Genomic DNA, 25,029 nt, shown 5'->3' with positions numbered 1-25,029 from the left:
ATCCGTTCTATGGGTGGTTGGGTTTCCCAGCGCAGGCGGTTACAGAAGCCGGGAGAGGAAGAGGAAAGCGGAGCTGAGCAAAGTGCAGAAGCTTAGTGCAAGACTACAATAGCTAGAGGAACTTGAGAGCCAGCGAGCTGCGGGCCAACCATCTCAGCGGCACGAAGCAACCCTAGAAGCTACCCTGCCATCTCAGCGAAGAAGCAGCATGGCTTCCACGGAGCTCGTTCAGCAGCCTGACTTCACGGCTCCTAGCTACCCCGTGGATGCTATAACGGAGGCTCAACATTGCCAGCTTATGACAAAATGTCAGAACCTCACCTTGAAGGCTTCTGTCAGCTCTGTTGCACCTCCTCAACCTGACGGAAATTTTCACTGTCGTCCAATTCCACATGGCTATGCTGTTGTGACGGTGGATGAAGTAATGGAGGGATTTGAGGAGCTCGATCTTGACCACCCTACAGGTGATGGGGAGAATCAGCTGGGTTATGCTCTGAGGACTACATGTCTATGGAGGAAGGAGTACATCAAGCTCCCGAACTGGACGCCTCCGCCTCCTCCTCCTCCTCCGGTAAGTCAGGGCACTCCACCTCCTCCTCCTCCTCCTCCTCGCGCGAGTGATCAGGGCACTCCGCTTCCTTCTACGGCTCCTCCGACGCATGAGGGCACTCCGCCTCCTCCTTCGCCTCCTCCGGCGCGTCGGAGTAGTCTGCCTCCTCCTCCTCCTCGTCAGCAATGGCGGAAGATAGACGCCGCGGCTCCGGCTCCTCCAGCGCGTCGGAGCACTCCACCTCCTTCTCCGCCTCGTAAGCAACGATGGAAGGACGCCGCCGCTCCGGCGGCTAGCAGTACAACAAGATGCGGGAGGCAATTCAGATACGATCCATCTCTCAAGACTTCGGAAAAGTTACCACCCGAGAGGACCGAGAAAGAAATCACGGAGATCTTTGAAGCCTGAGTGAGGGAATTTTTTGCAAAGAAACCTCTGCCTCCGAAGGAGACGATATATCCGGTGAAGGCGAATCACACTATCGATGCCCTGAAGCGACCAGCAACGCCTCCGCCGGATTCCAACTATGTCCGCGCTCTTGAAAAGACATATGAAGATGCGCGGCAGTCGGGAACTACTTTCAGTGATAAAAGGTTAGCAGTTGAAGAAGTGGCAAAAAAAATCCCCAGCTCGGCGAACAGGCGAACCAATCGTGCCACCTGTCGTCGCTAATCTGCCGGGGATGGTGCCCGGTACTGATACGTCTCCAACATATCTACAATTTTTTATTGTTCCATGCTGTTATGTTATCAATCTTGGATGTTTTATAATCATTTTATAGTCATTTTATATCATTTTTTGGCACTAACCTATTGACATAGTGCCAAGTGCTAGTTGCTGTTTTCTGCATGTTTTTTACATCGCAGGAAATCAATATCAGACGGAGTCCAAACGCAACGAAACTCCATGGAGATTTTTTTGGACCAGAAGGAACGTAATGGGCCCTGGCTGCGCTTGGGGGTGCCCCGAGAGGGGCACAACCTACCAAGGCGCGCCAGGAGGCCCAGACGCGCCCTGGTGGGTTGTGCCCACCTCGGGTGCCCCCTAGACCGCCTCTTTGCTCTATAAATACCCCAATATTCCCAAAACCCTAGGGGAGTCGATGAAATATTCATCCAGCCGCCGCGGAGACTAGAACCACCAGATCCAATCTAGACAACATCTCGGATGGGGTGCACCGTTTCTGGCGCCGTACCCCGGAAGGGATTGACAATCCCTTTAACACGTCGGGTTGCGAGGATTTGCTATCTGTGTGCAGGGTTGTTTACGTTGTGTTGCTTGGTTCTCGTACTGGTTCGATAACCTTGGTTTCATATCTGAGGGAAATACCTACCGCCGCTGTGCTGCATCATCCCTTCCTCTTTGGGGAAATACGGACGTAGCTTCAATCGACATCAAAAGGAATTTCTCGCGCCGTTGCCGGGGAGGCTCTTGAACATATACCAGGTTCCTAATCACAAATCACATCTCCTCGCAATTTACATTATTTGCCATTTGCCTCTCGTTTTCCTCTCCCCCACATCACAAAAATTTGCCGTTTTATACGCCTCTCTTTTTCTGTTCGTTGTTTTCTTGCCAGATCTGTTTTTGCGTGCAATCTTGTTGTGTGGTCATAATTACTCAAGAGAACACCAAGTTATGTGATTTCTCAAATACCAACAACAATGATTTTATCGACTCCGATTGCTCCTCCCGCCACTAGTGCGGAGTCTTGTGATATTAATACTGCTTTGCTGAATCTTGTTATGAAAGATCAATTTTCCGGTACTCCTAATGAGGATGCCGCGTCCCATCTTAATACCTTCGTGGAATTATGCAATATGCAAAAGAATAAATATGTGGACAATGATGTGGTGAAGATGAAATTATTCTTGTTTTCATTGCATGACTCTGCAAAAATTTGCTTCTCTTCTTTGCCTCGCAATAGTATCGATTCTTGGAATAAGTGCAAAGATGCTTTTATCACTAAGTATTTTCCTCCCACAAAAAGTATTTCCCTTAGGACCCCGATCATGAATTTCAAGCAACTTGAACATGAGCATGTTGCACAATCTTGGGAAAGGATGAAAATGATGCTAAGGAATTGCCCAACTCATGGGTTAAATCTTTGGATGATCATACAATTTTTTTATGCGGGGTTGAATTTCGCTTCTCGTAATCTTTTAGATTCCGCCGCAGGTAGTACTTTTATGGAAATTACTTTGGGTGAAGCCACCAAATTGCTTGATAATATAATGGCAAATTATTCACAATGGCATACCGAAAGGGCTCCTACTAGTAAAAAGTTAATTCGGTTGAAGAAATTTCTTCTTTGAGTGAAAAAGTTGATGCTCTTATGAAATTGGTTGCCAGTAAAAATGCTCCTATTGATTTTAATGATATGCCTTTGTCTACTTTGGTTGAGCAAAATAGTGATTCCATAGATGTGAATTTTGTCTATCGAAATAATTTCAACAACAATGCTTATAGAGGTAATTTTAATCCTAGGCCTTTTCCTAGTAATTCCTCTAATAATTATGGTAGTGGAAATCAATCTTATAATCATAATAGGAACACCTCTGATCTTGAGAATAATATCAAAGAATTTATCAACACACAAAAAGTTTTCAACACTTCCATAGAAGAAAAGTTGAGTAAGATTGAGTATTTGTCTAGAAGTGTTGATAGAATTGCCCATCATGTGGAAAATCTCAAGATGAAAATTTTTGTGCCTAAAGTAGATGAATCAATTAAAGCGCTTTATGTTTCTATGGATGAAAGTAAGAAAAGAACCGCTATGCTTAGAGCTAAAAGATAATTTTTAGAAAAAGCGTTCTCTAGTGATTACTTTTGTAAAAGTGATGAAGATCTTAAAATGATTGGTGTTTCCTCTATTGATTCTTTGTTTAGTAAAGTTAAGATTGATGGAAAAGGGACTGGAGAAGAGTCAACTTTAGGTAGAAGGCATCCCAATATATTGGAGGGTGAAAATCTTGTTGAGAAAATTGATGAAAGTGGGTTTGGAGAGGTCAAAACTTTAACTAGTGATGTGCCCACTCTTTTGGATTACAAAGACTTTAATTATTATAGTTGCTCTTCGATTTATTGTATTTCTTTGTTGCAATCCATGATAAATTCACCCCATGCTTATGAAAAAAATAAAGGTTTTACGAAACATATTGTTGATGCTATGATGAAAACTTTTGAAGAAAAATCAGAATTAGAAGTTTCAGTTCCTAGAAAATTGCATGATGAATGGGAACCTACTATCAAATTCAAGATTAAAAATTATGAGTGTTTTGCTTTGTGTGATTTGGGTGCTAGTGTTTCTACAATTCCGAAATCTTTATGTGATGTGCTTGGTCTTACTGGTATTGAAGAATGTTCTTTGAATTTGCACTTGGCGGATTCTACTATTAAAAAGCCTATGGGAAGAATTAATGATGTTCTTATTCTTGAAAATAGGAATTATGTGCCATAGATTTTATTGTTCTTGATATTGATTGTAGTCCGTCTTGTCCAATTATTCTTGGTAGACATTTTTTACGCACTATCGGTGCCGTGATTGATATGAAAGAAGGCAATATTAAGTTCCAATTTCCTTTGAGGAAGGGTACGGAACACTTTCCTTGAACAAGAACTAAGCCACCTTATGAATCAATCATGAGGGCATCTTATGGATCTCGAACCAAAGATGACAAAACTTAGATCCTTGCTTTATGCCTAGCTACGGGCATAAAACTATATTGCTTGTAGGGAGGCAACCCAATCAATAGATTTTTTTTTTGCTTTTTGCTTTCTGTTCTTGAGTTTTAGCACAATTATGCTACTATTATGGTTGTGTTTTTTGTGTTTTAATTAATGTTTGTGCCAAGTAGAACCGATAGGATCTTCTTGGGTGATAGTTGTTTGATCTTGCTGAAAAACAGAAACTTTTGCGCTCACAAAAATAATTGTTAAAAATCACCAGAACGAGATAAAATGCCAATTCTTTTTGCACAAGATTAATATACAAATTACCCAGGTCGTTCTAGTTTTTCAGAATTTCTGGAGTTACAGAAGTATTCGAAAATTTCAGAATGCTACAGATTGTTCTGTTTTGACAGATTCTCTTTTTCTTTGTGTTGTGTGCTTATTTTGATGGATCTATGGTTTTCTTTGATGAGTTTTTTCCATAGAAAAGTTGGAATACAGTAGATATAATACAAAAAAAATATGAATTGGTTTGATATAGTACTTATAGTAGTGGTTTGCTTTCTTATACTAACGGATCTCACGAAGGTTTTGTTGAGTTTTGTGTGATTGAAGTTTTCAAGTTTTGGTTTATCTTATGATGGATGAAGGATAGAAGAGCCTAAGCTTGGGGATTCCCTGGCATCCCAAGCTATTATCCAAAAGTGAGCAACCAACTAAGCTTTGGGATGCCCCCGAGTGGCATCCCCTCTTTCTTCTAATGACCATCGGTATTTTACTCGAAGCTATATTTTTATTCGTCACATGATATATGTTTTGCTTGGAGCGTCTTGTATGATATGAGTCTTTTCTTGTTTTATTTTTTGTTTTAAGTCATCAATCCTTGTTGGACACACCTATTTGAGAGAGCCAAAATTATGTCATGACTTATTAGAATTGCTCTCTATGCTTCACTTAAATCTTTTATGAGCAATGGACTTGCTCTAGTGCTTCACTTATATCTTTTTGAGCACGATGTGCTTAGTTTTTTTTGAAGAAATGCACTCTTGCTTCACTTAGATTTATTTGAGAGTTAGTAAAATTTGGAAGAAATTCTCTCTTGCTTCACTTAAATTATTTTGAGAGAAAGAAAAATTATGCTTGTGATCTTCACTTATATTTGTTTGAGCTTATGAAAAGCACACATGAAAATTAGTCCCAGAGTGATAGATATCCAAGAAGGATATAATAAAAACTTTCATGAAGATCATTGGACAAAATAAACTTGATTCTTAGTAATAGTTTTGAGATATGATGCTGTGATATGTGAGTTATGTTGATGAGTAATTATGCTTGGTAAGAATATTGGTGTTAAGATTTGTGATTCCCTATGCAAGCACTAAAGTCAATAGTCATGCAATGAAATTATATCCTACTTGTGGTGCATTATTTGATGTTAATTATGCTTAATGCTTGCTTATGTGATTATTCGTTTCTTGGTGCGTCGCTTCTCAATGTTTTTGCTAGCCTTCATTTTGCACCAAGTATGATCTCTACTTGTGCATCCAAAATCCTTTAAACCAGTTTTGCCACATGATTCCACTATATCTACCTATATGCGGTATTCTTTTGCCGTTCTAAGCAAATTAGCATGTGCCACCTCTAATTTCAAAATAAACTTCTCTTTTGTGTATTTGTTTCGCCCGCGAAGCGGTGAGGTGGCTAATATTTTCCATGCTGGATGTGTTATTCTCACGATGAGTGTTTATTCACTTGTCATTGCACGAGAGTAAGGCAAAGGTTTTTGGGATGCCCAGTCCTGAAATGCAAAAATGAATTTACTTTATGTATTCAAATAATAAATTCCTTGGAAAGTGTTGGTATGGAGGGCAACCGTGGATACGGCTAGCCAGGGAAAGTGAAAGTATGGTGGAACAAGGAATAAACTTTATTTTCTGTTTGGGAACCGCCTATGATATATCTAGCATAGAAAGTGTTGGGAACTCTAAGTCATTTTCGTTGGTGGGACGGATACACCCCCCAAAATGTTTTTATCTCTAATTTTTCGCTTTCAGCTCTAGCACCTCTACAGATCCCTACTTCCCTCTGCGAAGGGCCTTTCTTTTACTTTATGCAATTTTTTATTTTGAATTTGAGTCTCCATCTTCTCTTATAAAAGAACCAACTAGGAGGCAATATGATCGTACTTAAGTATTGGGTGTAGCTAATATTCGAGTGTGTTTCATGAATGGATCAATGGTTGAGCATGATGGGCTAGGGATAACTTATTTTAGCGTTGATGTTTTGAAAGATGGTTGCTTGTTGATATGCTTGAGTATCTAAATTATTATGTCAAAACTAGACTATTGCTTTGAATCACATAAAAGTCCAATTCTCCATGCTATAAAGAAAAGAATATGATATGACATGTTAGGCAGCATTCCATATCAAAAATTCTGTTTTTATCACTTACCTACTCGAGGACGAGTAGGAGTTAACCTTGGGGATGCTGATACGTCTCCAAAGTTTCTATAATTTGTGATAGTTACATGCTGTTATATTAGCAATATTGGATGTTTCATAATCATTTTATAGTCATTTTATATCATTTTTTGTTACTAACCTATTGACATAGTGCCAAGTGTCAGTTGCTATTTTCTGCATGTTTTTTACATTGCAGGAAATCAATATCAGACAGAGTCCAAACGCAACGAAACTCCACGGAGATTTTTTTGACCAGAAGGAATGCAATGGGCCCTGGCTGCGCCTAGGGGGTCACCCAAGGGGGCACAACCCACCAGGGCGCGCCAGGAGGCCCAGGCGCGCCCTGGTGGGTTGTGCCCACCTCGGGTGCCCCGCGGACCGCCTCTTTGCTCTATAAGTACCCCAATATTCCCAAAACCCTAGGCGAGTCGAAAAAATATTCATCCAGCCGACGCAGAGTCCAGAACCACCAGATCCAATCTAGACACGATCTCAGATCGGGTTCACCACCTCCGTTGTTGCCTCTCCAATGATGCGTGAGTAGTTCTTTGTAGACCTACGGGTCCGTAGTTAGTACCTAGATGGCTTCCTCTCTCTCGCTGAATTCTCAATACAATGGTCTCTGGGAGATCCATATGATGTAACTCTTTTGCGGTGTGTTTGTTGGGATCTGATGAACTTTGAGTTTATGATCACTTATATCTTTTTATATCCATGATAGTTATTTGAGTTTCTTTGATCTCTTATATATGCATGATTTCTTATAGCCTCGTATTTCTTCTCCGATATTTAGGTTTTGTTTGGCCAACTTGATCTATTTATCTTGCAATGGGAAGAGGTGCTTTGTAGTGGGTTCGATCTTACGGTGCTTGATCCCAGTGAGAGAAGGGGAACCGACACGTATGTATCGTTGCTACTAAGGATAACACGATGGGGTCTATCTCTACATAGATAGATCTTGTCTACATCATGTCATCGTTCTTATTGTATTACTCCGTTTTTCCATGAACTTAATACACTAGATGCATGCTGGATAGCGGTCGATGTGTGGAGTAATAGTAGTAGATGAAGGCAGGAGTCGGTCTACTCATCTTGGACGTGATGCCTATATAATGATCATTGCCTAGATATCGTCATGATTATTTGAAGTTCTATCAATTGCCCAACAGTAATTTGTTTACCTACCGTTTGCTATTTTTCTCGAGAGAAGCCACTAGTGAAACCTACGACCCCGGGGTCTTCTTTCTCATATATTTGCCTTTGCGATCTACTTTTTCCTTGCATTTATTTTCTGATCTATTAACCAAAAATAAAAAATACTTTGCTGCACTTTATTTTATTTGTGATCTATTTATTCAATATATTACAACTTTCTCCTGTCCGCGCACTGTTTCTGGCGCCGTACCCCGGAAGGGATTGACAACCCCTTTAACACGTCGGGTTGCGAGGATTTGTTATCTGTGTGCAGGGGCTGTTTACGTTGTGTTGCTTGGTTCTCCTACTAGTTCGATAACCTTGGTTTCATATCTGAGGGAAATTCTTACCGCCGTTGTGCTGCATCATCCCTTCCTCTTTGGCGAAATACCTATGTAGCTTCAAGCGACATCAGGTACCAATCCTAGTGATTACCTGGGCGATGATCTGGAGTTTGAAACAATGGAGGTGGACGAATTCAGATACCAGTACGGGGAGCCTCTCATCAAATATGGTCATCCTCCTCTAACAACGATGATGTGGAGATTCCATGAATGGTACTCGACTACCTGCTGGGAGTCTGGGAAGGATACTTTGAGGATGAGAATTAAAGAGGAGCATGACCTCGTTGGAATGGATCTGTTGTGTGTTGAATTTTACGAGTTCTTCCAGTTATACAATCAAAAGGCCCTCGACAAAACACTCGTGACTTGCTACTGTCTGTAAGTACTACTTATGTAATTAAGTCTCTGTATATTGCTCAGCTCGTTCATTGCATGTGTATATATAATTATCCTCACTATGTTATGCAGATTGAAGATCGTCGAATGCATTAAAGCACAAATCTATGACATTGGGTTCATTAAACCAAATTTCATACATGAATGGACGGTTAAAAAGAATGTCACAGAAATGGAGGACAACTTGCTAGAATCGTTGCTCAAAATTCAAAACACAGATAAAATACTCTTTCCTTATAACTTCAAGGGAGTGTTACTATCGTGTGCATATTAGGTTTCTGTTGTTACTCGAGGTTATAGTAATGTAATTGATGAGTTATGCATGCGTGCGTAGCTTCCACTTTATTCTCCTAGAGATTAAGCTTGAGCAGGGAGTAGTAACTATCTTAGACTTGAGACGAAAAGATCCCGAGGACTACGCGAACATGACTCAAATGCTCCAGAAGTAAGTTCAATCGATCATTGTCGCACCATATCGACAACTTTGTTCATTTCCTGATATCATGTTATTATTTTCTTTGTCTGGCAGGGTTTGGAAAGAGTTCACCATAATTACTCCTGGACTGCCGAGCGAGCTGCGATTTGCACACCCAAAAGTATGTACTACTACCTAGTTCCGCGCATCTCCCATTGATTCTAGCTAGTTTCATCAATACTATTTATCATGCTTGCTTATCAGCCTGATTGACCTCTATTTCTAGTAAAGTGCGTGTGGAAGGAATCCGGGAATGATTTTTGTGGATACCACATTTGCGAGTTCATCTACAACGCGACGGCCTCTAAGCGGGGCTACTCTGAAAAACAATATGAAGTGCGTAAGCTAAAAATATTCACAATTTTATTTTATTACCATCATTTGTGTTGAGTGTCATTCATATACATGTATTGACCCTCTTCTTCAAATTAGATCTGGCAGATGCGGGATGAACTCCTACCACAAGATCGCATACGAGCAATTCAAGAGGAATTTGTGGGATTTTTTCTTGACCACGTCATCAATAAAGCTGGAGAATACCATGTGGAAATTGACATAAGATGTTAGGGATTGTAAGAGATCTTATATTGTATATATGTAGCTAGTAGCGTCGGATAGATATACAAAAACTTGTTGTTCGACAAATCTCTCGGAGAAAGAGAGGTGTACTCCTTTCTGTATATGTTCATGACGGTCTTGTGGAATTAATGGTTCCTTCATTTGCTTACTAGCTAGTGTGTCGAGTTCTCTCTATACGTATAGTAGCTAGCACTGGTACAGCGATGTGCTAAACAAACGGTTTTTAACCCCTTTCCGCGACGGCTTTTGGAACCGTCGCCAAGTGAGTGTGGGTGATAGGGGGGTCCTTCCCACACGACCTAGAAATCGTCGGGGATAGGCCCACTTGGGACCCAGGCTGGGGCCGTGCGCGATCGGGCGAGGCATCGAAACCCAATAATTTCCATAGGTATGTACATCCCACACGGTGAATCCCAGAAATCATTTCCGTAGGTATGTACATCCCACAGGGTGAATCCCAGAAATCATTCCCGTAGGTATGTACATCCCACACGGTGAATCCCAGAAATCATTTCCGTAGGTATGTACATCCCATACGGTGAATCCCAGAAAATCATTTTCGTAGGTATGTACATCCCACACAGTTCTTTGTGTGGAAACGTTTGTGCAAGGTGGCCTAATGCAAACAGTTTGCTGCCGGAAGCCGTTTGTGATTGTTAGTTGATCGAACACGCCTACTTTCTAGAAACCGTGTGGGTTGTTTGAGTTCATCGCCCACGGTACTGTCTGATTAACCGTTTTCAATAGAAAACCCCAATAAGCAGGGTAATTAGCCTATTATTGATAATCCATGTACTAATCAAACCGATATTTCTTATAAAACACACCATATATTTCATATGCGTATAAAAGCAACCAGAATTTCATAATCGAATTACATCAGATAGCTTCGGCACTCAGTTACGCCATTACACAACAACACCAAGTTTCACATGCAGAATCAAAAAACTTTGAAAAGCAGCATCATACACGGTAAATAGACAGATGAATCTCATCCGGGAAACTGCAGAAGCGGAAGGCAAATATTGAGCCTTCAGTGATGTTGAATGTCCTTGCAACTTTACGCCAGTGGCTATGGATAATTGCCCGCCCAACCTTCGTCCTCTTCAGCAAGACTTCAATATTGTACCGTGGGTGTTGAATGAATACCTTCCTCGCCTCTTGACCATGCAGGTGGTTTGAGAGGTAATCAGCGGTGGACTGCTTTGAAAAGTACTGAAAACAAAGCTATGCATAAATCGCTGTTGTAAATTTTGAAATGGCGCAAGGGGTAAAAACAAGGTAAAAGATTTGGTACCATCCTATAGTTGACTTATGTCTTCTTCATTGTGCAAACAAAGATCTTTCTGTTATTCGTCGCAAGTTTCTTCATCCTAACAATCTTTCCGAGTTTCTTGACTTGATTGATATTCATGGAGATCTCATTTCCCCATATGCAAAATGGGTTGAGTAGTTGGTCTAAGCTTCTAACAGCAGGACCTACATGTGCAAGACCAAATTTTAAGAAACCTAAATATTAGAATGATTCCTGCAACTGCACAATAATGTGCTATTAGCCAAAGGACCCTGCTTGAACAAACCTCAATGGTAAATCGCAGTGTCTCCCATTGTTTCCCTGCAACACACATAAGGAAGATCTTGATCAGGTTAACTGAGATTTGCCATACTATCAGTAGAATATGTATTGAGTAAAGCCAAATTCGATTGGTGTCAGATGCATAACAATACAAAATTGTACCCACAATAAATGAAAATCAAATTGCAGAACTGAACCAAACAGTTAAATGGACAACAGACCAAATGAACCAAAATAGTTAACTGAGCACAACATTGCAGAATAGTAACATGTATGAGAAGATAAGACAGTTAACAAAACAAAGAATGCTTGAGAACAGTACTACGAAATGTAGCAATTGTTGGACCAAAGTGTTAACTGGACATTACATTTCAGAGGACCAAACTGTTAACTGAACATCAGATTGCATATTAACATTACAGAGGACAAATCACTAGAAGGCACTAGCGGTGGCCTCGAGAAAACATCATGAACTGTTTTTAAAGTAGACAACTGCGTGGCGGTGTCGACGGTGGCCTCGGAGACGAGGTGCTCCTCCATGATCTGGCAGTCGACACGCATGGCAGCCATAGCGACCTCGTTCGCGCGTGCGGCCGCATGCTACTAAGCTCCATGTTATATTGCGTGCAAAATGGCTGTGGGCGGCGCTTAATTCGTGTAGGGGGTAGTGATTTCGGTGGAAGGTGTCGCTCCGTCGGTCGGAGCATGTGGGACGGGAAAGGAGGAGGATGGTGTGGGTGGGGTGTGGATTACCTGACCATATCGACGAGGTCGCGCAGCAAGAAGAAGGGTCGACGGCGAGGAGGCCGCGCAGCAAGAAGAAGGGTCGCCGGCGAGGAGGCGGCGCTGCAAGAAGAAGGATCACCGGCGTGGAGGCGGCGCTGCAAGAAGAAGGGTTGCCGGTGAGGAGGAGGCGCTGCAAGAAGAAGGGTAGCCAGCAAGGAAGCGGCGCTGCAAGAAGAAGGGTCGCCGGCGAGGAGGCTGAGCTGCCAGTAAGCAGCAGTGAAGGTTTGAACTTGGAAAGCAAGGAGGAACAGTGGAAATGTGGCTTTTGGTAGGAGGGAGGGGGCGGGGAGATAGATATTTCCGCGGTGGCAAAAAAATTCGCTCGGTGCCGCGAGAAACTGGCGCGCAAGTGTGGTTCTAGCGTGGGCGGTGGACTGTAGACTACGAAGCTTCCTGCGTAAGCTAGACAAGACGGTGCGCCAAGATATTTTATATCGCATCCCACACGACTCTTTCTAGTAAACTATTTGTGGTATACCTGATTTTTTTGATTATGTTTTTAAAGACAAAATGGTGTTACGGAGGGAAAGGATGGTGTTTGAATTGCTATAACATTTACGTCCAGTGAACATGCAACTAGTAGATGAGTGTTGTGTCTAAATTTGGAATTATTCCGGGTTCGTTTTGCGTTTTTATGCATTAATTGAGTTTCTAGGCATTTAATGTGCATAATTCAAATTTGAACTACAAGCACAGGCTCCAGTGCACCAAAGTTGTTTGAGAAACCACATGTGTGTCCTTGGATGAATTTCTAGGTCCTATGCGAGAGATGGAAATGAAATTCAAATATCTGGGCGTCGTGGCTCGGCCAGAAAGATTGAGAAACTTGGTTTTTTAATTCCTGTAAATCCAAAACATGCCTGAAAATCATGAACTTGGCATGGTGTCATGACATGGCAGCAACATGTTTGAGTAATTTTTTTGGCGGAATTGGGACAAGCTTTGGTGTAAGCTTCTTGCAAACCGGAGCTTCCGTCAAGAAGGCTCGTGGTCATGAGAGGGAACGTGCCACCTCCGTGTGCGAAACGACATACGTACGCTGCCTTCTCCCGCGTTAATTTTTTTACACTGGCAGATTAGACCAAATAGAAATATCGTGCTAAATTTTGGAATTATTCCATATTCGTTTCGCAATTTTATGCATTAATTGAGTTTCTGGGCGTTTAATGTGCATAATTCAAATTTGAACTACAAGCACATGCTCTAGTGCACCAAAGTTGTTTGAAAGATCACATGTGTGTCCTTGGGTCAATTTATAGGTCCCATGCAAGAGATGAGAATGAAATTCAAACATCTGGGCGTCATGGCTCAGCCGAAAAGATTGAGAAACTTGGTTTTTTAATTCCTGTAAATCCAAAACACGCCCGAAAATCATGTAACTTGGCATGGTGTCATCACATGGCACCAACATGTTGCGGTAATTTTTTTGGCCGAATTGGGACAAGCTTTGGTGTAAGCTTCTTGCAAACTGGAGCTTCCGTCTAGAAGGCATGTGGTTCCGAGAGGGAAAGTGCCACCTCTGTGTGCGAAACAACATACGTACACTGCCTTCTCCTGCCTTAATTTTATACATAGGCAGATTAGACCAAATAGAAGTATCGTGCTAAATTTTGGAATTATACAGGGTTCGTTTGGCATTTTTATGCATTAATTGAGTTTCTGGGCATTTAATGTGCATAATTCAAATTTGAACTACAAGCACATGCTCCAGTGCACCAAAGTTGTTTGAAAATTTACATGTGTGTCTTTGGGTGAATTTATAGGTCCCATGCAAGAGATGGGAATGAAATTCAAACATCTAGGCGTCGTGGCTCGCTCGGAAAGAGTGAGAAACTTGGTTTTTTAATTCCTGTATATCCAAAACACGTCTGAAAATCATGAAACTTGGCATGGTCTCATGACATGGCACCAACATGCTGCGGTAATTTATTTGGCCGAATTGGGACAAGCTTTGGTGTATGCTTCTTGCAAACCGGAGCTTCCGTCAAGAAGGCATGTGGTTCCGAGAGAGAACGTGCCACCTCTGTGTGCGAAACGACATACGTACACTGCCTTCTCCTGCCTTAATTTTTTTACACAGGCAGATTAGACCAAATATAAGTATCGTGCTAAATTTTGGAATTATTCCGGGCACGTTTGGCCTTTTTTATACATTGAGCGAGTTTTTGCGCATTTAATGTGCATAATTCAAAATTGAACTACAAGCACAGGCTCCGGTGCACCAAAGTTGTTTGAGAAACTACATGTGTGTCCTTGGGTGAATTTCTAGGTCCTATGCGAGAGATGGAAATGAAATTCAAATATCTGGGCGTCGTGGCTTGGCCAGAAAGATTGAGAAACTTGGTTTTTTAATTACTGTAAACCCAAAACATGGCTGAAAATAATGAACTTGGCATGGTGTCATGACATGGCAGCAACATGTTTGAGTACTTTTTTTGGCCGAATTGGGACAAGCTTTGGTGTAAGCTTCTTGCAAACCGGAGCTTCCGTCAAGAAGGCTCGTGGTTATGAGAGGGAACGTGCCACCTCCGTGTGCGAAACGACATACGTATGTTGCCTTCTCCCGCCTTAATTTTTTTACATTGGCAGATTAGACCAAATAGAAATATCGTGCTAAATTTTGGAATTATTCCAGATTCGTTTCGCAGTTTTATGCATTAATTGAGTTTCTGTGCGTTTAATGTGCATAATTCAAATTTGAACTACAAGCACATGCTCCAGTGCACCAAAGTTGTTTGAAAGATCACATGTGTGTCCTTGGGTGAATTTATAGGTCCCATGCAAGAGATGAGAATGAAATTCAAACATCTGGGCGTCATGGCTCAGCCGAAAATATTGAGAAACTTGGTTTTTTAATTCCTGTAAATCCAAAACACGCCCGAAAATCATGTAACTTGGCATGGTGTCATCACATGGCACCAACATGTTGCGGTAATTTTTTTGGCCGAATTGGGACAAGCTTTGGTGTCAGCTTCTTGCAAACCGGAGCTTCCGTCTAGAAGGCATGTGGTTCCGAGAGGGAAAGTGCCACCTCTGTGTGCGAAACAACATACGTACACTGCCTTCTCCTGCCTTAATTTTATACATAGGCAGATTAGACCAAATAGAAGTATCGTGCTAAATTTTGGAATTATACAGGGTTTGTTTGGCATTTTTATGCATTAATTGAGTTTCTGGGCATTTAATGTGCATAATTCAAATTTGAACTACAAGCACATGCTCCAGTGCACCAAAGTTGTTTGAAAATTTACATGTGTGTCTTTGGGTGAATTTATAGGTCCCATGCAAGAGATGGGAATGAAATTCAAACATCTGGGCGTCATGGCTCGCTCGGAAAGAGTGAGAAACTTGGTTTTTTAATTCCTGTATATCCAAAACACGTCTGAAAATCATGAAACTTGGCATGGTCTCATGACATGGCACCAACATGCTGCGGTAATTTATTTGGCCGAATTGGGACAAGCTTTGGTGTATGCTTCTTGCAAACCGGAGCTTCCGTCAAGAAGGCATGTGGTTCCGAGAGAGAACGTGCCACCTCTGTGTGCGAAACGACATACGTACACTGCCTTCTCCTGCCTTAATTTTTTTACACAGGCAGATTAGACCAAATATAAGTATCGTGCTAAATTTTGGAATTATTCCGGGCACGTTTGGCCTTTTTTATACATTGAGTGAGTTTTTGCGCATTTAATGTGCATAATTCAAATTTGAACTACAAGCACAGGCTCCGGTGCACCAAAGTTGTTTGAAAAACCACATGTGTGTCATTGGGTGAATTTCTAGGTCCTATGCAAGAGATGGGAATGAAATTCAAACATCTGGGCGTCGTGGCTCGACAGGAAAGATTGAGAAACTTGGTTTTTTAAATACTGTAAATCCAAAACACGCCTGAAAATCACAAAACTTGGCATGGTGTCATGACATGGCACCAACATGCTGCGGTAATGTTTTTGGCCGTATTGGGACAAGCTTTGGTGTAAGCTTCTTGCAAACCGGAGTTTCCGTCAAGATGGCTCGTGGTTCCGAGAGGGACCGTGCCACCTCCGTGTGTGAAACGACATATATACACTGCCTTCTCCCGCCTTAATTTCTTTACACAGGCAGATTAGACCAAATATAAGTATCGTGCTAAATTTTGGAATTATTTCGGGTTCGTTTGGCCTTTTTTATACATTGATTGAGTTTCTGCGCATTTAATGTGCATAATTCAAAATTGAACTACAAGCACAGGCTCCAGTGCACCAAAGTTGTTTGAGAAACCACATGTGTGTCCTTGGGTGAATTTCTAGGTCCTATGCGAGAGATGGAAATGAAATTCAAATATCTGGGCGTCGTGGCTCGGCCAGAAATATTGAGAAACTTGGTTTTTTAATTCCTGTAAATCCAAAACATGGCTGAAAATCATGAACTTGGCATGGTGTCATGACATGGCAGCAACATGTTTGAGTAATTTTTTTGGCCGAATTGGGACAAGCTTTGGTGTAAGCTTCTTGCAAACCGGAGCTTCCGTCAAGAAGGCTCGTGGTCATGAGAGGGAACGTGCCACCTCCGTGTGCGAAACGACATACGTACGTTGCCTTCTCCCGCGTTAATTTTTTTACACTGGCAGATTAGACCAAATAGAAATATCGTGCTAAATTTTGGAATTATTCCAGATTCGTTTCGCAGTTTTATGCATTAATTGAGTTTCTGGACGTTTAATGTGCATAATTCAAATTTGAACTACAAGCACATGCTCCAGTGCACCAAAGTTGTTTGAAATATCACATGTGTTTCCTTGGGTGAATTTATAGGTCCCATGCAAGAGATGGGAATGAAATTCAAACATCTGGGCGTCATGGCTCAGCCGAAAAGATTGAGAAACTTGGTTTTTTAATTCCTGTAAATCCAAAACACGCCCGAAAATCATGTAACTTGGCATGGTGTCATCACATGGCACCAACATGTTGCGGTAATTTTTTTGGCAGAATTGGGACAAGCTTTGGTGTAAGCTTCTTGCAAACCGGAGCTTCCGTCTAGAAGGCATGTGGTTCCGAGAGGGAAAGTGCCACCTCTGTGTGCGAAACAACATACGTACACTGCCTTCTCCTGCCTTCATTTTATACATAGGCAGATTAGACCAAATAGAAGTATCGTGCTAAATTTTGGAATTATACAGGGTTCGTTTGTCATTTTTATGCATTAATTGAGTTTCTGGGCATTTAATGTGCATAATTCAAATTTGAACTACAAGCACATGTTCCAGTGCACCAAAGTTGTTTGAAAATTTACATGTGTGTCTTTGGGTGAATTTATAGGTACCATGCAAGAGATGGGAATGAAATTCAAACATCTGGGCGTCATGGCTCGCTCGGAAAGAGTGAGAAACTTGGTTTTTTAATTCCTGTATATCCAAAACACGTCTGAAAATCATGAAACTTGGCATGGTCTCATGACATGGCACCAACATGCTGCGGTAATTTATTTGGCCGAATTGGGACAAGCTTTGGTGTATGCTTCTTGCAAACCGGAGCTTCCGTCAAGAAGGCATGTGGTTCCGAGAGAGAACGTGCCACCTCTGTGTGCGAAACGACATATGTACACTGCCTTCTCCTGCCTTAATTTTTTTACACAGGCAGATTAGACCAAATATAAGTATCGTGCTAAATTTTGGAATTATTCCGGGCACGTTTGGCCTTTTTTATACATTGAGTGAGTTTTTGCGCATTTAATGTGCATAATTCAAATTTGAACTACAAGCACAGGCTCCGGTGCACCAAAGTTGTTTGAAAAACCACATGTGTGTCATTGGGTGAATTTCTAGGTCCTATGCAAGAGATGGGAATGAAATTCAAACATCTGGGCGTCGTGGCTCGACAGGAAAGATTGAGAAACTTGGTTTTTTAAATACTGTAAATCCAAAACACGCCTGAAAATCACAAAACTTGGCATGGTGTCATGACATGGCACCAACATGCTGCGGTAATGTTTTTGGCCGTATTGGGACAAGCTTTGGTGTAAGCTTCTTGCAAACCGGAGTTTCCGTCAAGATGGCTCGTGGTTCCGAGAGGGACCGTGCCACCTCCGTGTGTGAAACGACATATATACACTGCCTTCTCCCGCCTTAATTTCTTTACACAGGCAGATTAGACCAAATATAAGTATCGTGCTAAATTTTGGAATTATTTCGGGTTCGTTTGGCCTTTTTTATACATTGATTGAGTTTCTGCGCATTTAATGTGCATAATTCAAAATTGAACTACAAGCACAGGCTCCAGTGCACCAAAGTTGTTTGAGAAACCACATGTGTGTCCTTGGGTGAATTTCTAGGTCCTATGCGAGAGATGGAAATGAAATTCAAATATCTGGGCGTCGTGGCTCGGCCAGAAATATTGAGAAACTTGGTTTTTTAATTCCTGTAAATCCAAAACATGGCTGAAAATCATGAACTTGGCATGGTGTCATGACATGGCAGCAACATGTTTGAGTAATTTTTTTGGCCGAATTGGGACAAGCTTTGGTGTAAGCTTCTTGCAAACCGGAGCTTCCGTCAAGAAGGCTCGTGGTCATGAGAGGGAACGTGCCACCTCCGTGTGCGAAACGACATACGTACGTTGCCTTCTCCCGCGTTAATTTTTTTACACTGGCAGATTAGACCAAATAGAAATATCGTGCTAAATTTTGGAATTATTCCAGATTCGTTTCGCAGTTTTATGCATTAATTGAGTTTCTGGACGTTTAATGTGCATAATTCAAATTTGAACTACAAGCACATGCTCCAGTGCACCAAAGTTGTTTGAAATATCACATGTGTTTCCTTGGGTGAATTTATAGGTCCCATGCAAGTGATGGGAATGAAATTCAAACATCTGTGCGTCATGGCTCAGCCGAAAAGATTGAGAAACTTAGTTTTTTAATTCCTGTAAATCCAAAACACGCCCGAAAATCATGTAACTTGGCATGGTGTCATCACATGGCACCAACATGTTGCGGTAATTTTTTTGGCAGAATTGGGACAAGCTTTGGTGTAAGCTTCTTGCAAACCGGAGCTTCCGTCTAGAAGGCATGTGGTTCCGAGAGGGAAAGTGCCACCTCTGTGTGCGAAACAACATACGTACACTGCCTTCTCCTGCCTTCATTTTATACATAGGCAGATTAGACCAAATAGAAGTATCGTGCTAAATTTTGGAATTATACAGGGTTCGTTTGTCATTTTTATGCATTAATTGAGTTTCTGGGCATTTAATGTGCATAATTCAAATTTGAACTACAAGCACATGTTCCAGTGCACCAAAGTTGTTTGAAAATTTACATGTGTGTCTTTGGGTGAATTTATAGGTACCATGCAAGAGATGGGAATGAAATTCAAACATCTGGGCGTTGTGGCTCGCCCGAAAAGAGTGAGAAACTTGGTTTTTTAATTCCTGTAAATCCAAAACACGCCTGAAAATCATGAAACTTGGCATGGTCTCATGACATGGCACCAACATGCTGCGGTAATTTATTTGGCCGAATTGGGACAAGCTTTGGTGTATGCTTCTTGCAAACCGGAGCTTCCGTCAAGAAGGCATGTGGTTCCGAGAGGGAACGTGCCACCTCTGTGTGCGAAAAGACATACATACACTGCCTTCTCCTGCCTTAATTTTTTTACACAGGCAGATTAGACCAAATATAAGTATCGTGCTAAATTTTGGAATTATTCCGGGCACGTTTGGCCTTTTTTATACATTGAGTTTGTTTTTGCGCATTTAATGTGCATAATTCAAATATGAACTACAAGCACAGGCTCCAGTGCACCAAAGTTTTTTGAAAAACCACATGTGTGTCCTCGGGTCAATTTCTAGGAACTATGCAAGAGATGGGAATGAAATTCAAACATCTGGGCGTCGTGGCTCGGCAGGAAAGATTGAGAAACTTGGTTTTTTAAATACTGTAAATCCAAAACACGCCTGAAAATCACAAAACTTGGCATGGTTTCATGACATGGCACCAACATGCTGCGGTAATTTTTTTGGCCGTATTGGGACAAGCTTTGGTGTAAGCTTCTTGCAAACCGGAGTTTCCGTCAAGATGGCTCGTGGTTCCGAGAGGGACCGTGCCACCTCCGTGTGTGAAACGACATATATACACTGCCTTCTCCCGCCTTAATTTCTTTACACAGGCAGATTAGACCAAATATAAGTATCGTGCTAAATTTTGGAATTATTTCGGGTTCGTTTGGCCTTTTTTATACATTGATTGAGTTTCTGCGCATTTAATGTGCATAATTCAAAATTGAACTACAAGCACAGGCTCCAGTGCACCAAAGTTGTTTGAGAAACCACATGTGTGTCCTTGGGTGAATTTCTAGGTCCTATGCGAGAGATGGAAATGAAATTCAAATATCTGGGCGTCGTGGCTCGGCCAGAAATATTGAGAAACTTGGTTTTTTAATTCCTGTAAATCCAAAACATGGCTGAAAATCATGAACTTGGCATGGTGTCATGACATGGCAGCAACATGTTTGAGTAATTTTTTTGGCCGAATTGGGACAAGCTTTGGTGTAAGCTTCTTGCAAACCGGAGCTTCCGTCAAGAAGGCTCGTGGTCATGAGAGGGAACGTGCCACCTCCGTGTGCGAAACGACATACGTACGTTGCCTTCTCCCGCGTTAATTTTTTTACACTGGCAGATTAGACCAAATAGAAATATCGTGCTAAATTTTGGAATTATTCCAGATTCGTTTCGCAGTTTTATGCATTAATTGAGTTTCTGGACGTTTAATGTGCATAATTCAAATTTGAACTACAAGCACATGCTCCAGTGCACCAAAGTTGTTTGAAATATCACATGTGTTTCCTTGGGTGAATTTATAGGTCCCATGCAAGAGATGGGAATGAAATTCAAACATCTGGGCGTCATGGCTCAGCCGAAAAGATTGAGAAACTTGGTTTTTTAATTCCTGTAAATCCAAAACACGCCCGAAAATCATGTAACTTGGCATGGTGTCATCACATGGCACCAACATGTTGCGGTAATTTTTTTGGCAGAATTGGGACAAGCTTTGGTGTAAGCTTCTTGCAAACCGGAGCTTCCGTCTAGAAGGCATGTGGTTCCGAGAGGGAAAGTGCCACCTCTGTGTGCGAAACAACATACGTACACTGCCTTCTCCTGCCTTCATTTTATACATAGGCAGATTAGACCAAATAGAAGTATCGTGCTAAATTTTGGAATTATACAGGGTTCGTTTGTCATTTTTATGCATTAATTGAGTTTCTGGGCATTTAATGTGCATAATTCAAATTTGAACTACAAGCACATGTTCCAGTGCACCAAAGTTGTTTGAAAATTTACATGTGTGTCTTTGGGTGAATTTATAGGTACCATGCAAGAGATGGGAATGAAATTCAAACATCTGGGCGTTGTGGCTCGCCCGAAAAGAGTGAGAAACTTGGTTTTTTAATTCCTGTAAATCCAAAACACGCCTGAAAATCATGAAACTTGGCATGGTCTCATGACATGGCACCAACATGCTGCGGTAATTTATTTGGCCGAATTGGGACAAGCTTTGGTGTATGCTTCTTGCAAACCGGAGCTTCCGTCAAGAAGGCATGTGGTTCCGAGAGGGAACGTGCCACCTCTGTGTGCGAAAAGACATACATACACTGCCTTCTCCTGCCTTAATTTTTTTACACAGGCAGATTAGACCAAATATAAGTATCGTGCTAAATTTTGGAATTATTCCGGGCACGTTTGGCCTTTTTTATACATTGAGTTTGTTTTTGCGCATTTAATGTGCATAATTCAAATATGAACTACAAGCACAGGCTCCAGTGCACCAAAGTTTTTTGAAAAACCACATGTGTGTCCTCGGGTCAATTTCTAGGAACTATGCAAGAGATGGGAATGAAATTCAAACATCTGGGCGTCGTGGCTCGGCAGGAAAGATTGAGAAACTTGGTTTTTTAAATACTGTAAATCCAAAACACGCCTGAAAATCACAAAACTTGGCATGGTTTCATGACATGGCACCAACATGCTGCGGTAATTTTTTTGGCCGTATTGGGACAAGCTTTGGTGTAAGCTTCTTGCAAACCGGAGTTTCCGTCAAGAAGGCTCCTGGTTCCGAGAGGGAACGTGCCACCTCCGTGTGTGAAACGACATATATACACTGCCTTCTCCCGCCTTAATTTTTCGACACAGGCAGATTAGACCAAATATAAGTATCGTGCTAAATTTTGGAATTATTTCGGGTTCGTTTGCCCTTTTTTATACATTGATTGAGTTTCTGCGCATTTAATGTGCATAATTCAAAATTGAACTACAAGCACAGGCTCCAGTGCACCAAAGTTGTTTGAGAAACCACATGTGTGTCCTTGGGTGAATTTCTAGGTCCTATGCGAGAGATGGAAATGAAATTCAAATATCTGGGCGTCGTGGCTCGGCCAGAAATATTGAGAAACTTGGTTTTTAAAAATCCTGTAAATCCAAAACACGCCTGAAAATTCTGAAACTTGGCATGGTGTCATGACATCGCACCAACATGCTGTGGTAATTTTTCTGGCCGATTTGCCAAGGCGCACACATTAACAATCAACAAAATCATTTTGGAAGAAGTGCTGTCATGTTACAAATCAGAAACACAAGTATTATTGAAACCGGGGGCGTTCTATTTACCAATTTCGTGCCGCCACGCGTCCCTTTTTTTTATTGTCTAGGAAGTGCCGTGCGGGGTAGCTATTTGAGTTCGGGAGGCGTGCGATCAGACCCCTGCGCGTGCTCATCGGGAGGACAACCCTTTGACCGCTACCCACCGTGCACCTCCCTCCCAATGTTCCCATTAATGGCGCCCGAGCACCTATTCTACGGCGTGGCTATATGTCTCACTGGACTGAGATTAAGAGAGAAAAATGAAAATCTGAAAAGAAAGTTTTGCACAGATCTTGATGTAAGATCTGACGGACCTATATAGCATCGACTGCGACTTATAGCAAGCATGATGAATATAAGGACGATGACAGTGGATAATAATTGTCTTACATATTAAGGAACATAATTAAAAAAAGCCACATGCGGCAACTCCCGAAATACACAAGGGCAAAAGAAGATGGAAGACACCGATCTGGCTCACTGATCTCTACTTTGTTGATGCGTTGCTGCAAGCTGCGGGAACTAGTCTCCGCGGCGAGCAGCGATGAGCTCTTTCTAGTCCTCAAGATGCTTCTTGAGAGCATCCACGGATTTATCCACCAACCTTCTGTGCTTGATGCGCAGCATGGCATTCTCGTCCATAAGTTTCTCGACGATGACGCCGGTCCTCTTCAACAAGGCAGTGGTCTACTCCTGCTGCCCCGCACTTCCGACGATCTTCGCCCTCAGCAGGTCGCGCTCGGCCTGGAGCTTCACATTGCTCTCATTTAGTTGCCGGATGACGCTGGTAGACTGTTCAAATGAGGCTTTCAGGTCATCCTGCAACCTCGCCCACCTGGAGATCTGATCCATCTGCCTAAGGACGAGGGCACGAATGCGCCTGTAAGAGTCCTCGCCTGTGCGCGACACATTTTCCCAGGCCGCCGCGGCGCGGGAGGACATCTCTGCTGCATTCGCGGTGCGGCGGGACATCTCTTCTGCTTCCGCGGCGCGGCCGGACCAGTCTGCTGCATCGACGGCGCGGTGGGATCTCGGTGATGCTTCGGCGGCGCGGCGGGACCTCTCTGCTGCTACAGCCGCGCGGTGGGACATTTTGGCTGCTTTCGCAGCGAGGCGGGACATCTCTCGTGCTTCCGCTTCCAGGCTCGCCATGGCAGACGCAAGGGAACGATGATGAATGACTTGTTTGTTTTTGTGGATAAGGAGTTGAGGAGGAATGTGCAGTCATCTTGGAGTAGTAGTAGTTATAACCGAGTACTAATACGCTCCTAAGTGGAAACCGTTTAGGTTTTGATCATTGCGAACTGGCTTGTAATTTGAAATGTGACGAGACGCGGCCTCCCTGTTCTTCTAAAAAAAATTGTGACGGGACGCATGCTCAAAATTTACTGACGGCTATAAGTGCGGCACTATTTCTGGAAGGCGTAACATGGGCACGTATGCCTTCTCGGCTGCGTACTTGGCGTTTGTACCATAGGGTGCACCGCAATAGGCAATGTCAGCACACGTCTTGTTCCAACAACCGTGCGCCTTCGTTATTAACATTGCACACGCTTCTTTTAATTAGAATGTGTATGTGTCCATCTAGCGCACGCACGTTGATCTATCTAACTGTTTCAGTTTGTTGTAGCTAATCGCAAACAGTTCATCCATGTGAAGTGTATGCCATCAATCGCAGACAATTTGATCTGGATGACCCGTTTTTGTTCTGTTGCCTAATCACAAACGGTTAATCCTTCTGAATCGTATGCCCTCAATCACACACACCTTGATCTGGCTGACATTTCTTTTGTGTTGCCTAATAACAAACAGTTCATCCGAGTGGACCGTATGTTGTGTATCGCACAAGCCTTCATCTGGCTGCCCGTTTTTTTTGTTCCTCCTCGTCGCAAACAGTTAATTGAACTGAACCGTATGCCCTTCATCACACACGCAACTAAAACCTGAACCGTGTTTGATGCATCTGTCATCGCAAACGTTTTATACATTTCTGACGGTTTCATACACCACCGTTTGCGATTATTGCATCGCACACAGTTTCTCGAAGGGTCTCTGATCGTAGTGTCGCGTTAGCAGCATCCTGCAGTAGTGTAGTGTCGACCAAGCACGGAGTTAAGAGAGGTCGCTTCTCTCTATTAGCTAGCTAACACAATATATGAAACACCTAAATTAACCCTCCAAAAACCCATAACCCCCCCTCCCCCCCCTTAAAAAAACCCCTGCTCCTGTCAGCTGCTGACGCGTGGATGCCTTTTGGTCCCGGTTGGTGTTACCAACCGGGACTAAAGGTGCTCCTGCCTGGGCGCCTCGCAGCGGCCACGTGGAACCCTTTCTGTCCCGGTTCGTAAGCGAACCGGGACTAAAGGTTTTGGACTTTAGTCCCGACC

At 42.4% G+C, this 25,029-nt stretch overlaps 1 pseudogene; it reads left to right on the top strand.

The window, feature by feature from the left end:
• Nucleotides 1-208: 208 nt before the first annotated feature.
• LOC141040598 (uncharacterized) overlaps nucleotides 209-25,029 on the top strand; it is a 78,560-nt pseudogene continuing 53,739 nt past the window's right edge.

The sequence above is a fragment of the Aegilops tauschii genome, chromosome 2 (assembly GCF_002575655.3).
Source record: "Aegilops tauschii subsp. strangulata cultivar AL8/78 chromosome 2, Aet v6.0, whole genome shotgun sequence".
Taxonomy (NCBI): Eukaryota; Viridiplantae; Streptophyta; class Magnoliopsida; order Poales; family Poaceae; genus Aegilops; species Aegilops tauschii.
Note: the sequence above shows the minus strand (reverse complement) of the source record. Positions and strands in the feature narration are given on the sequence as shown.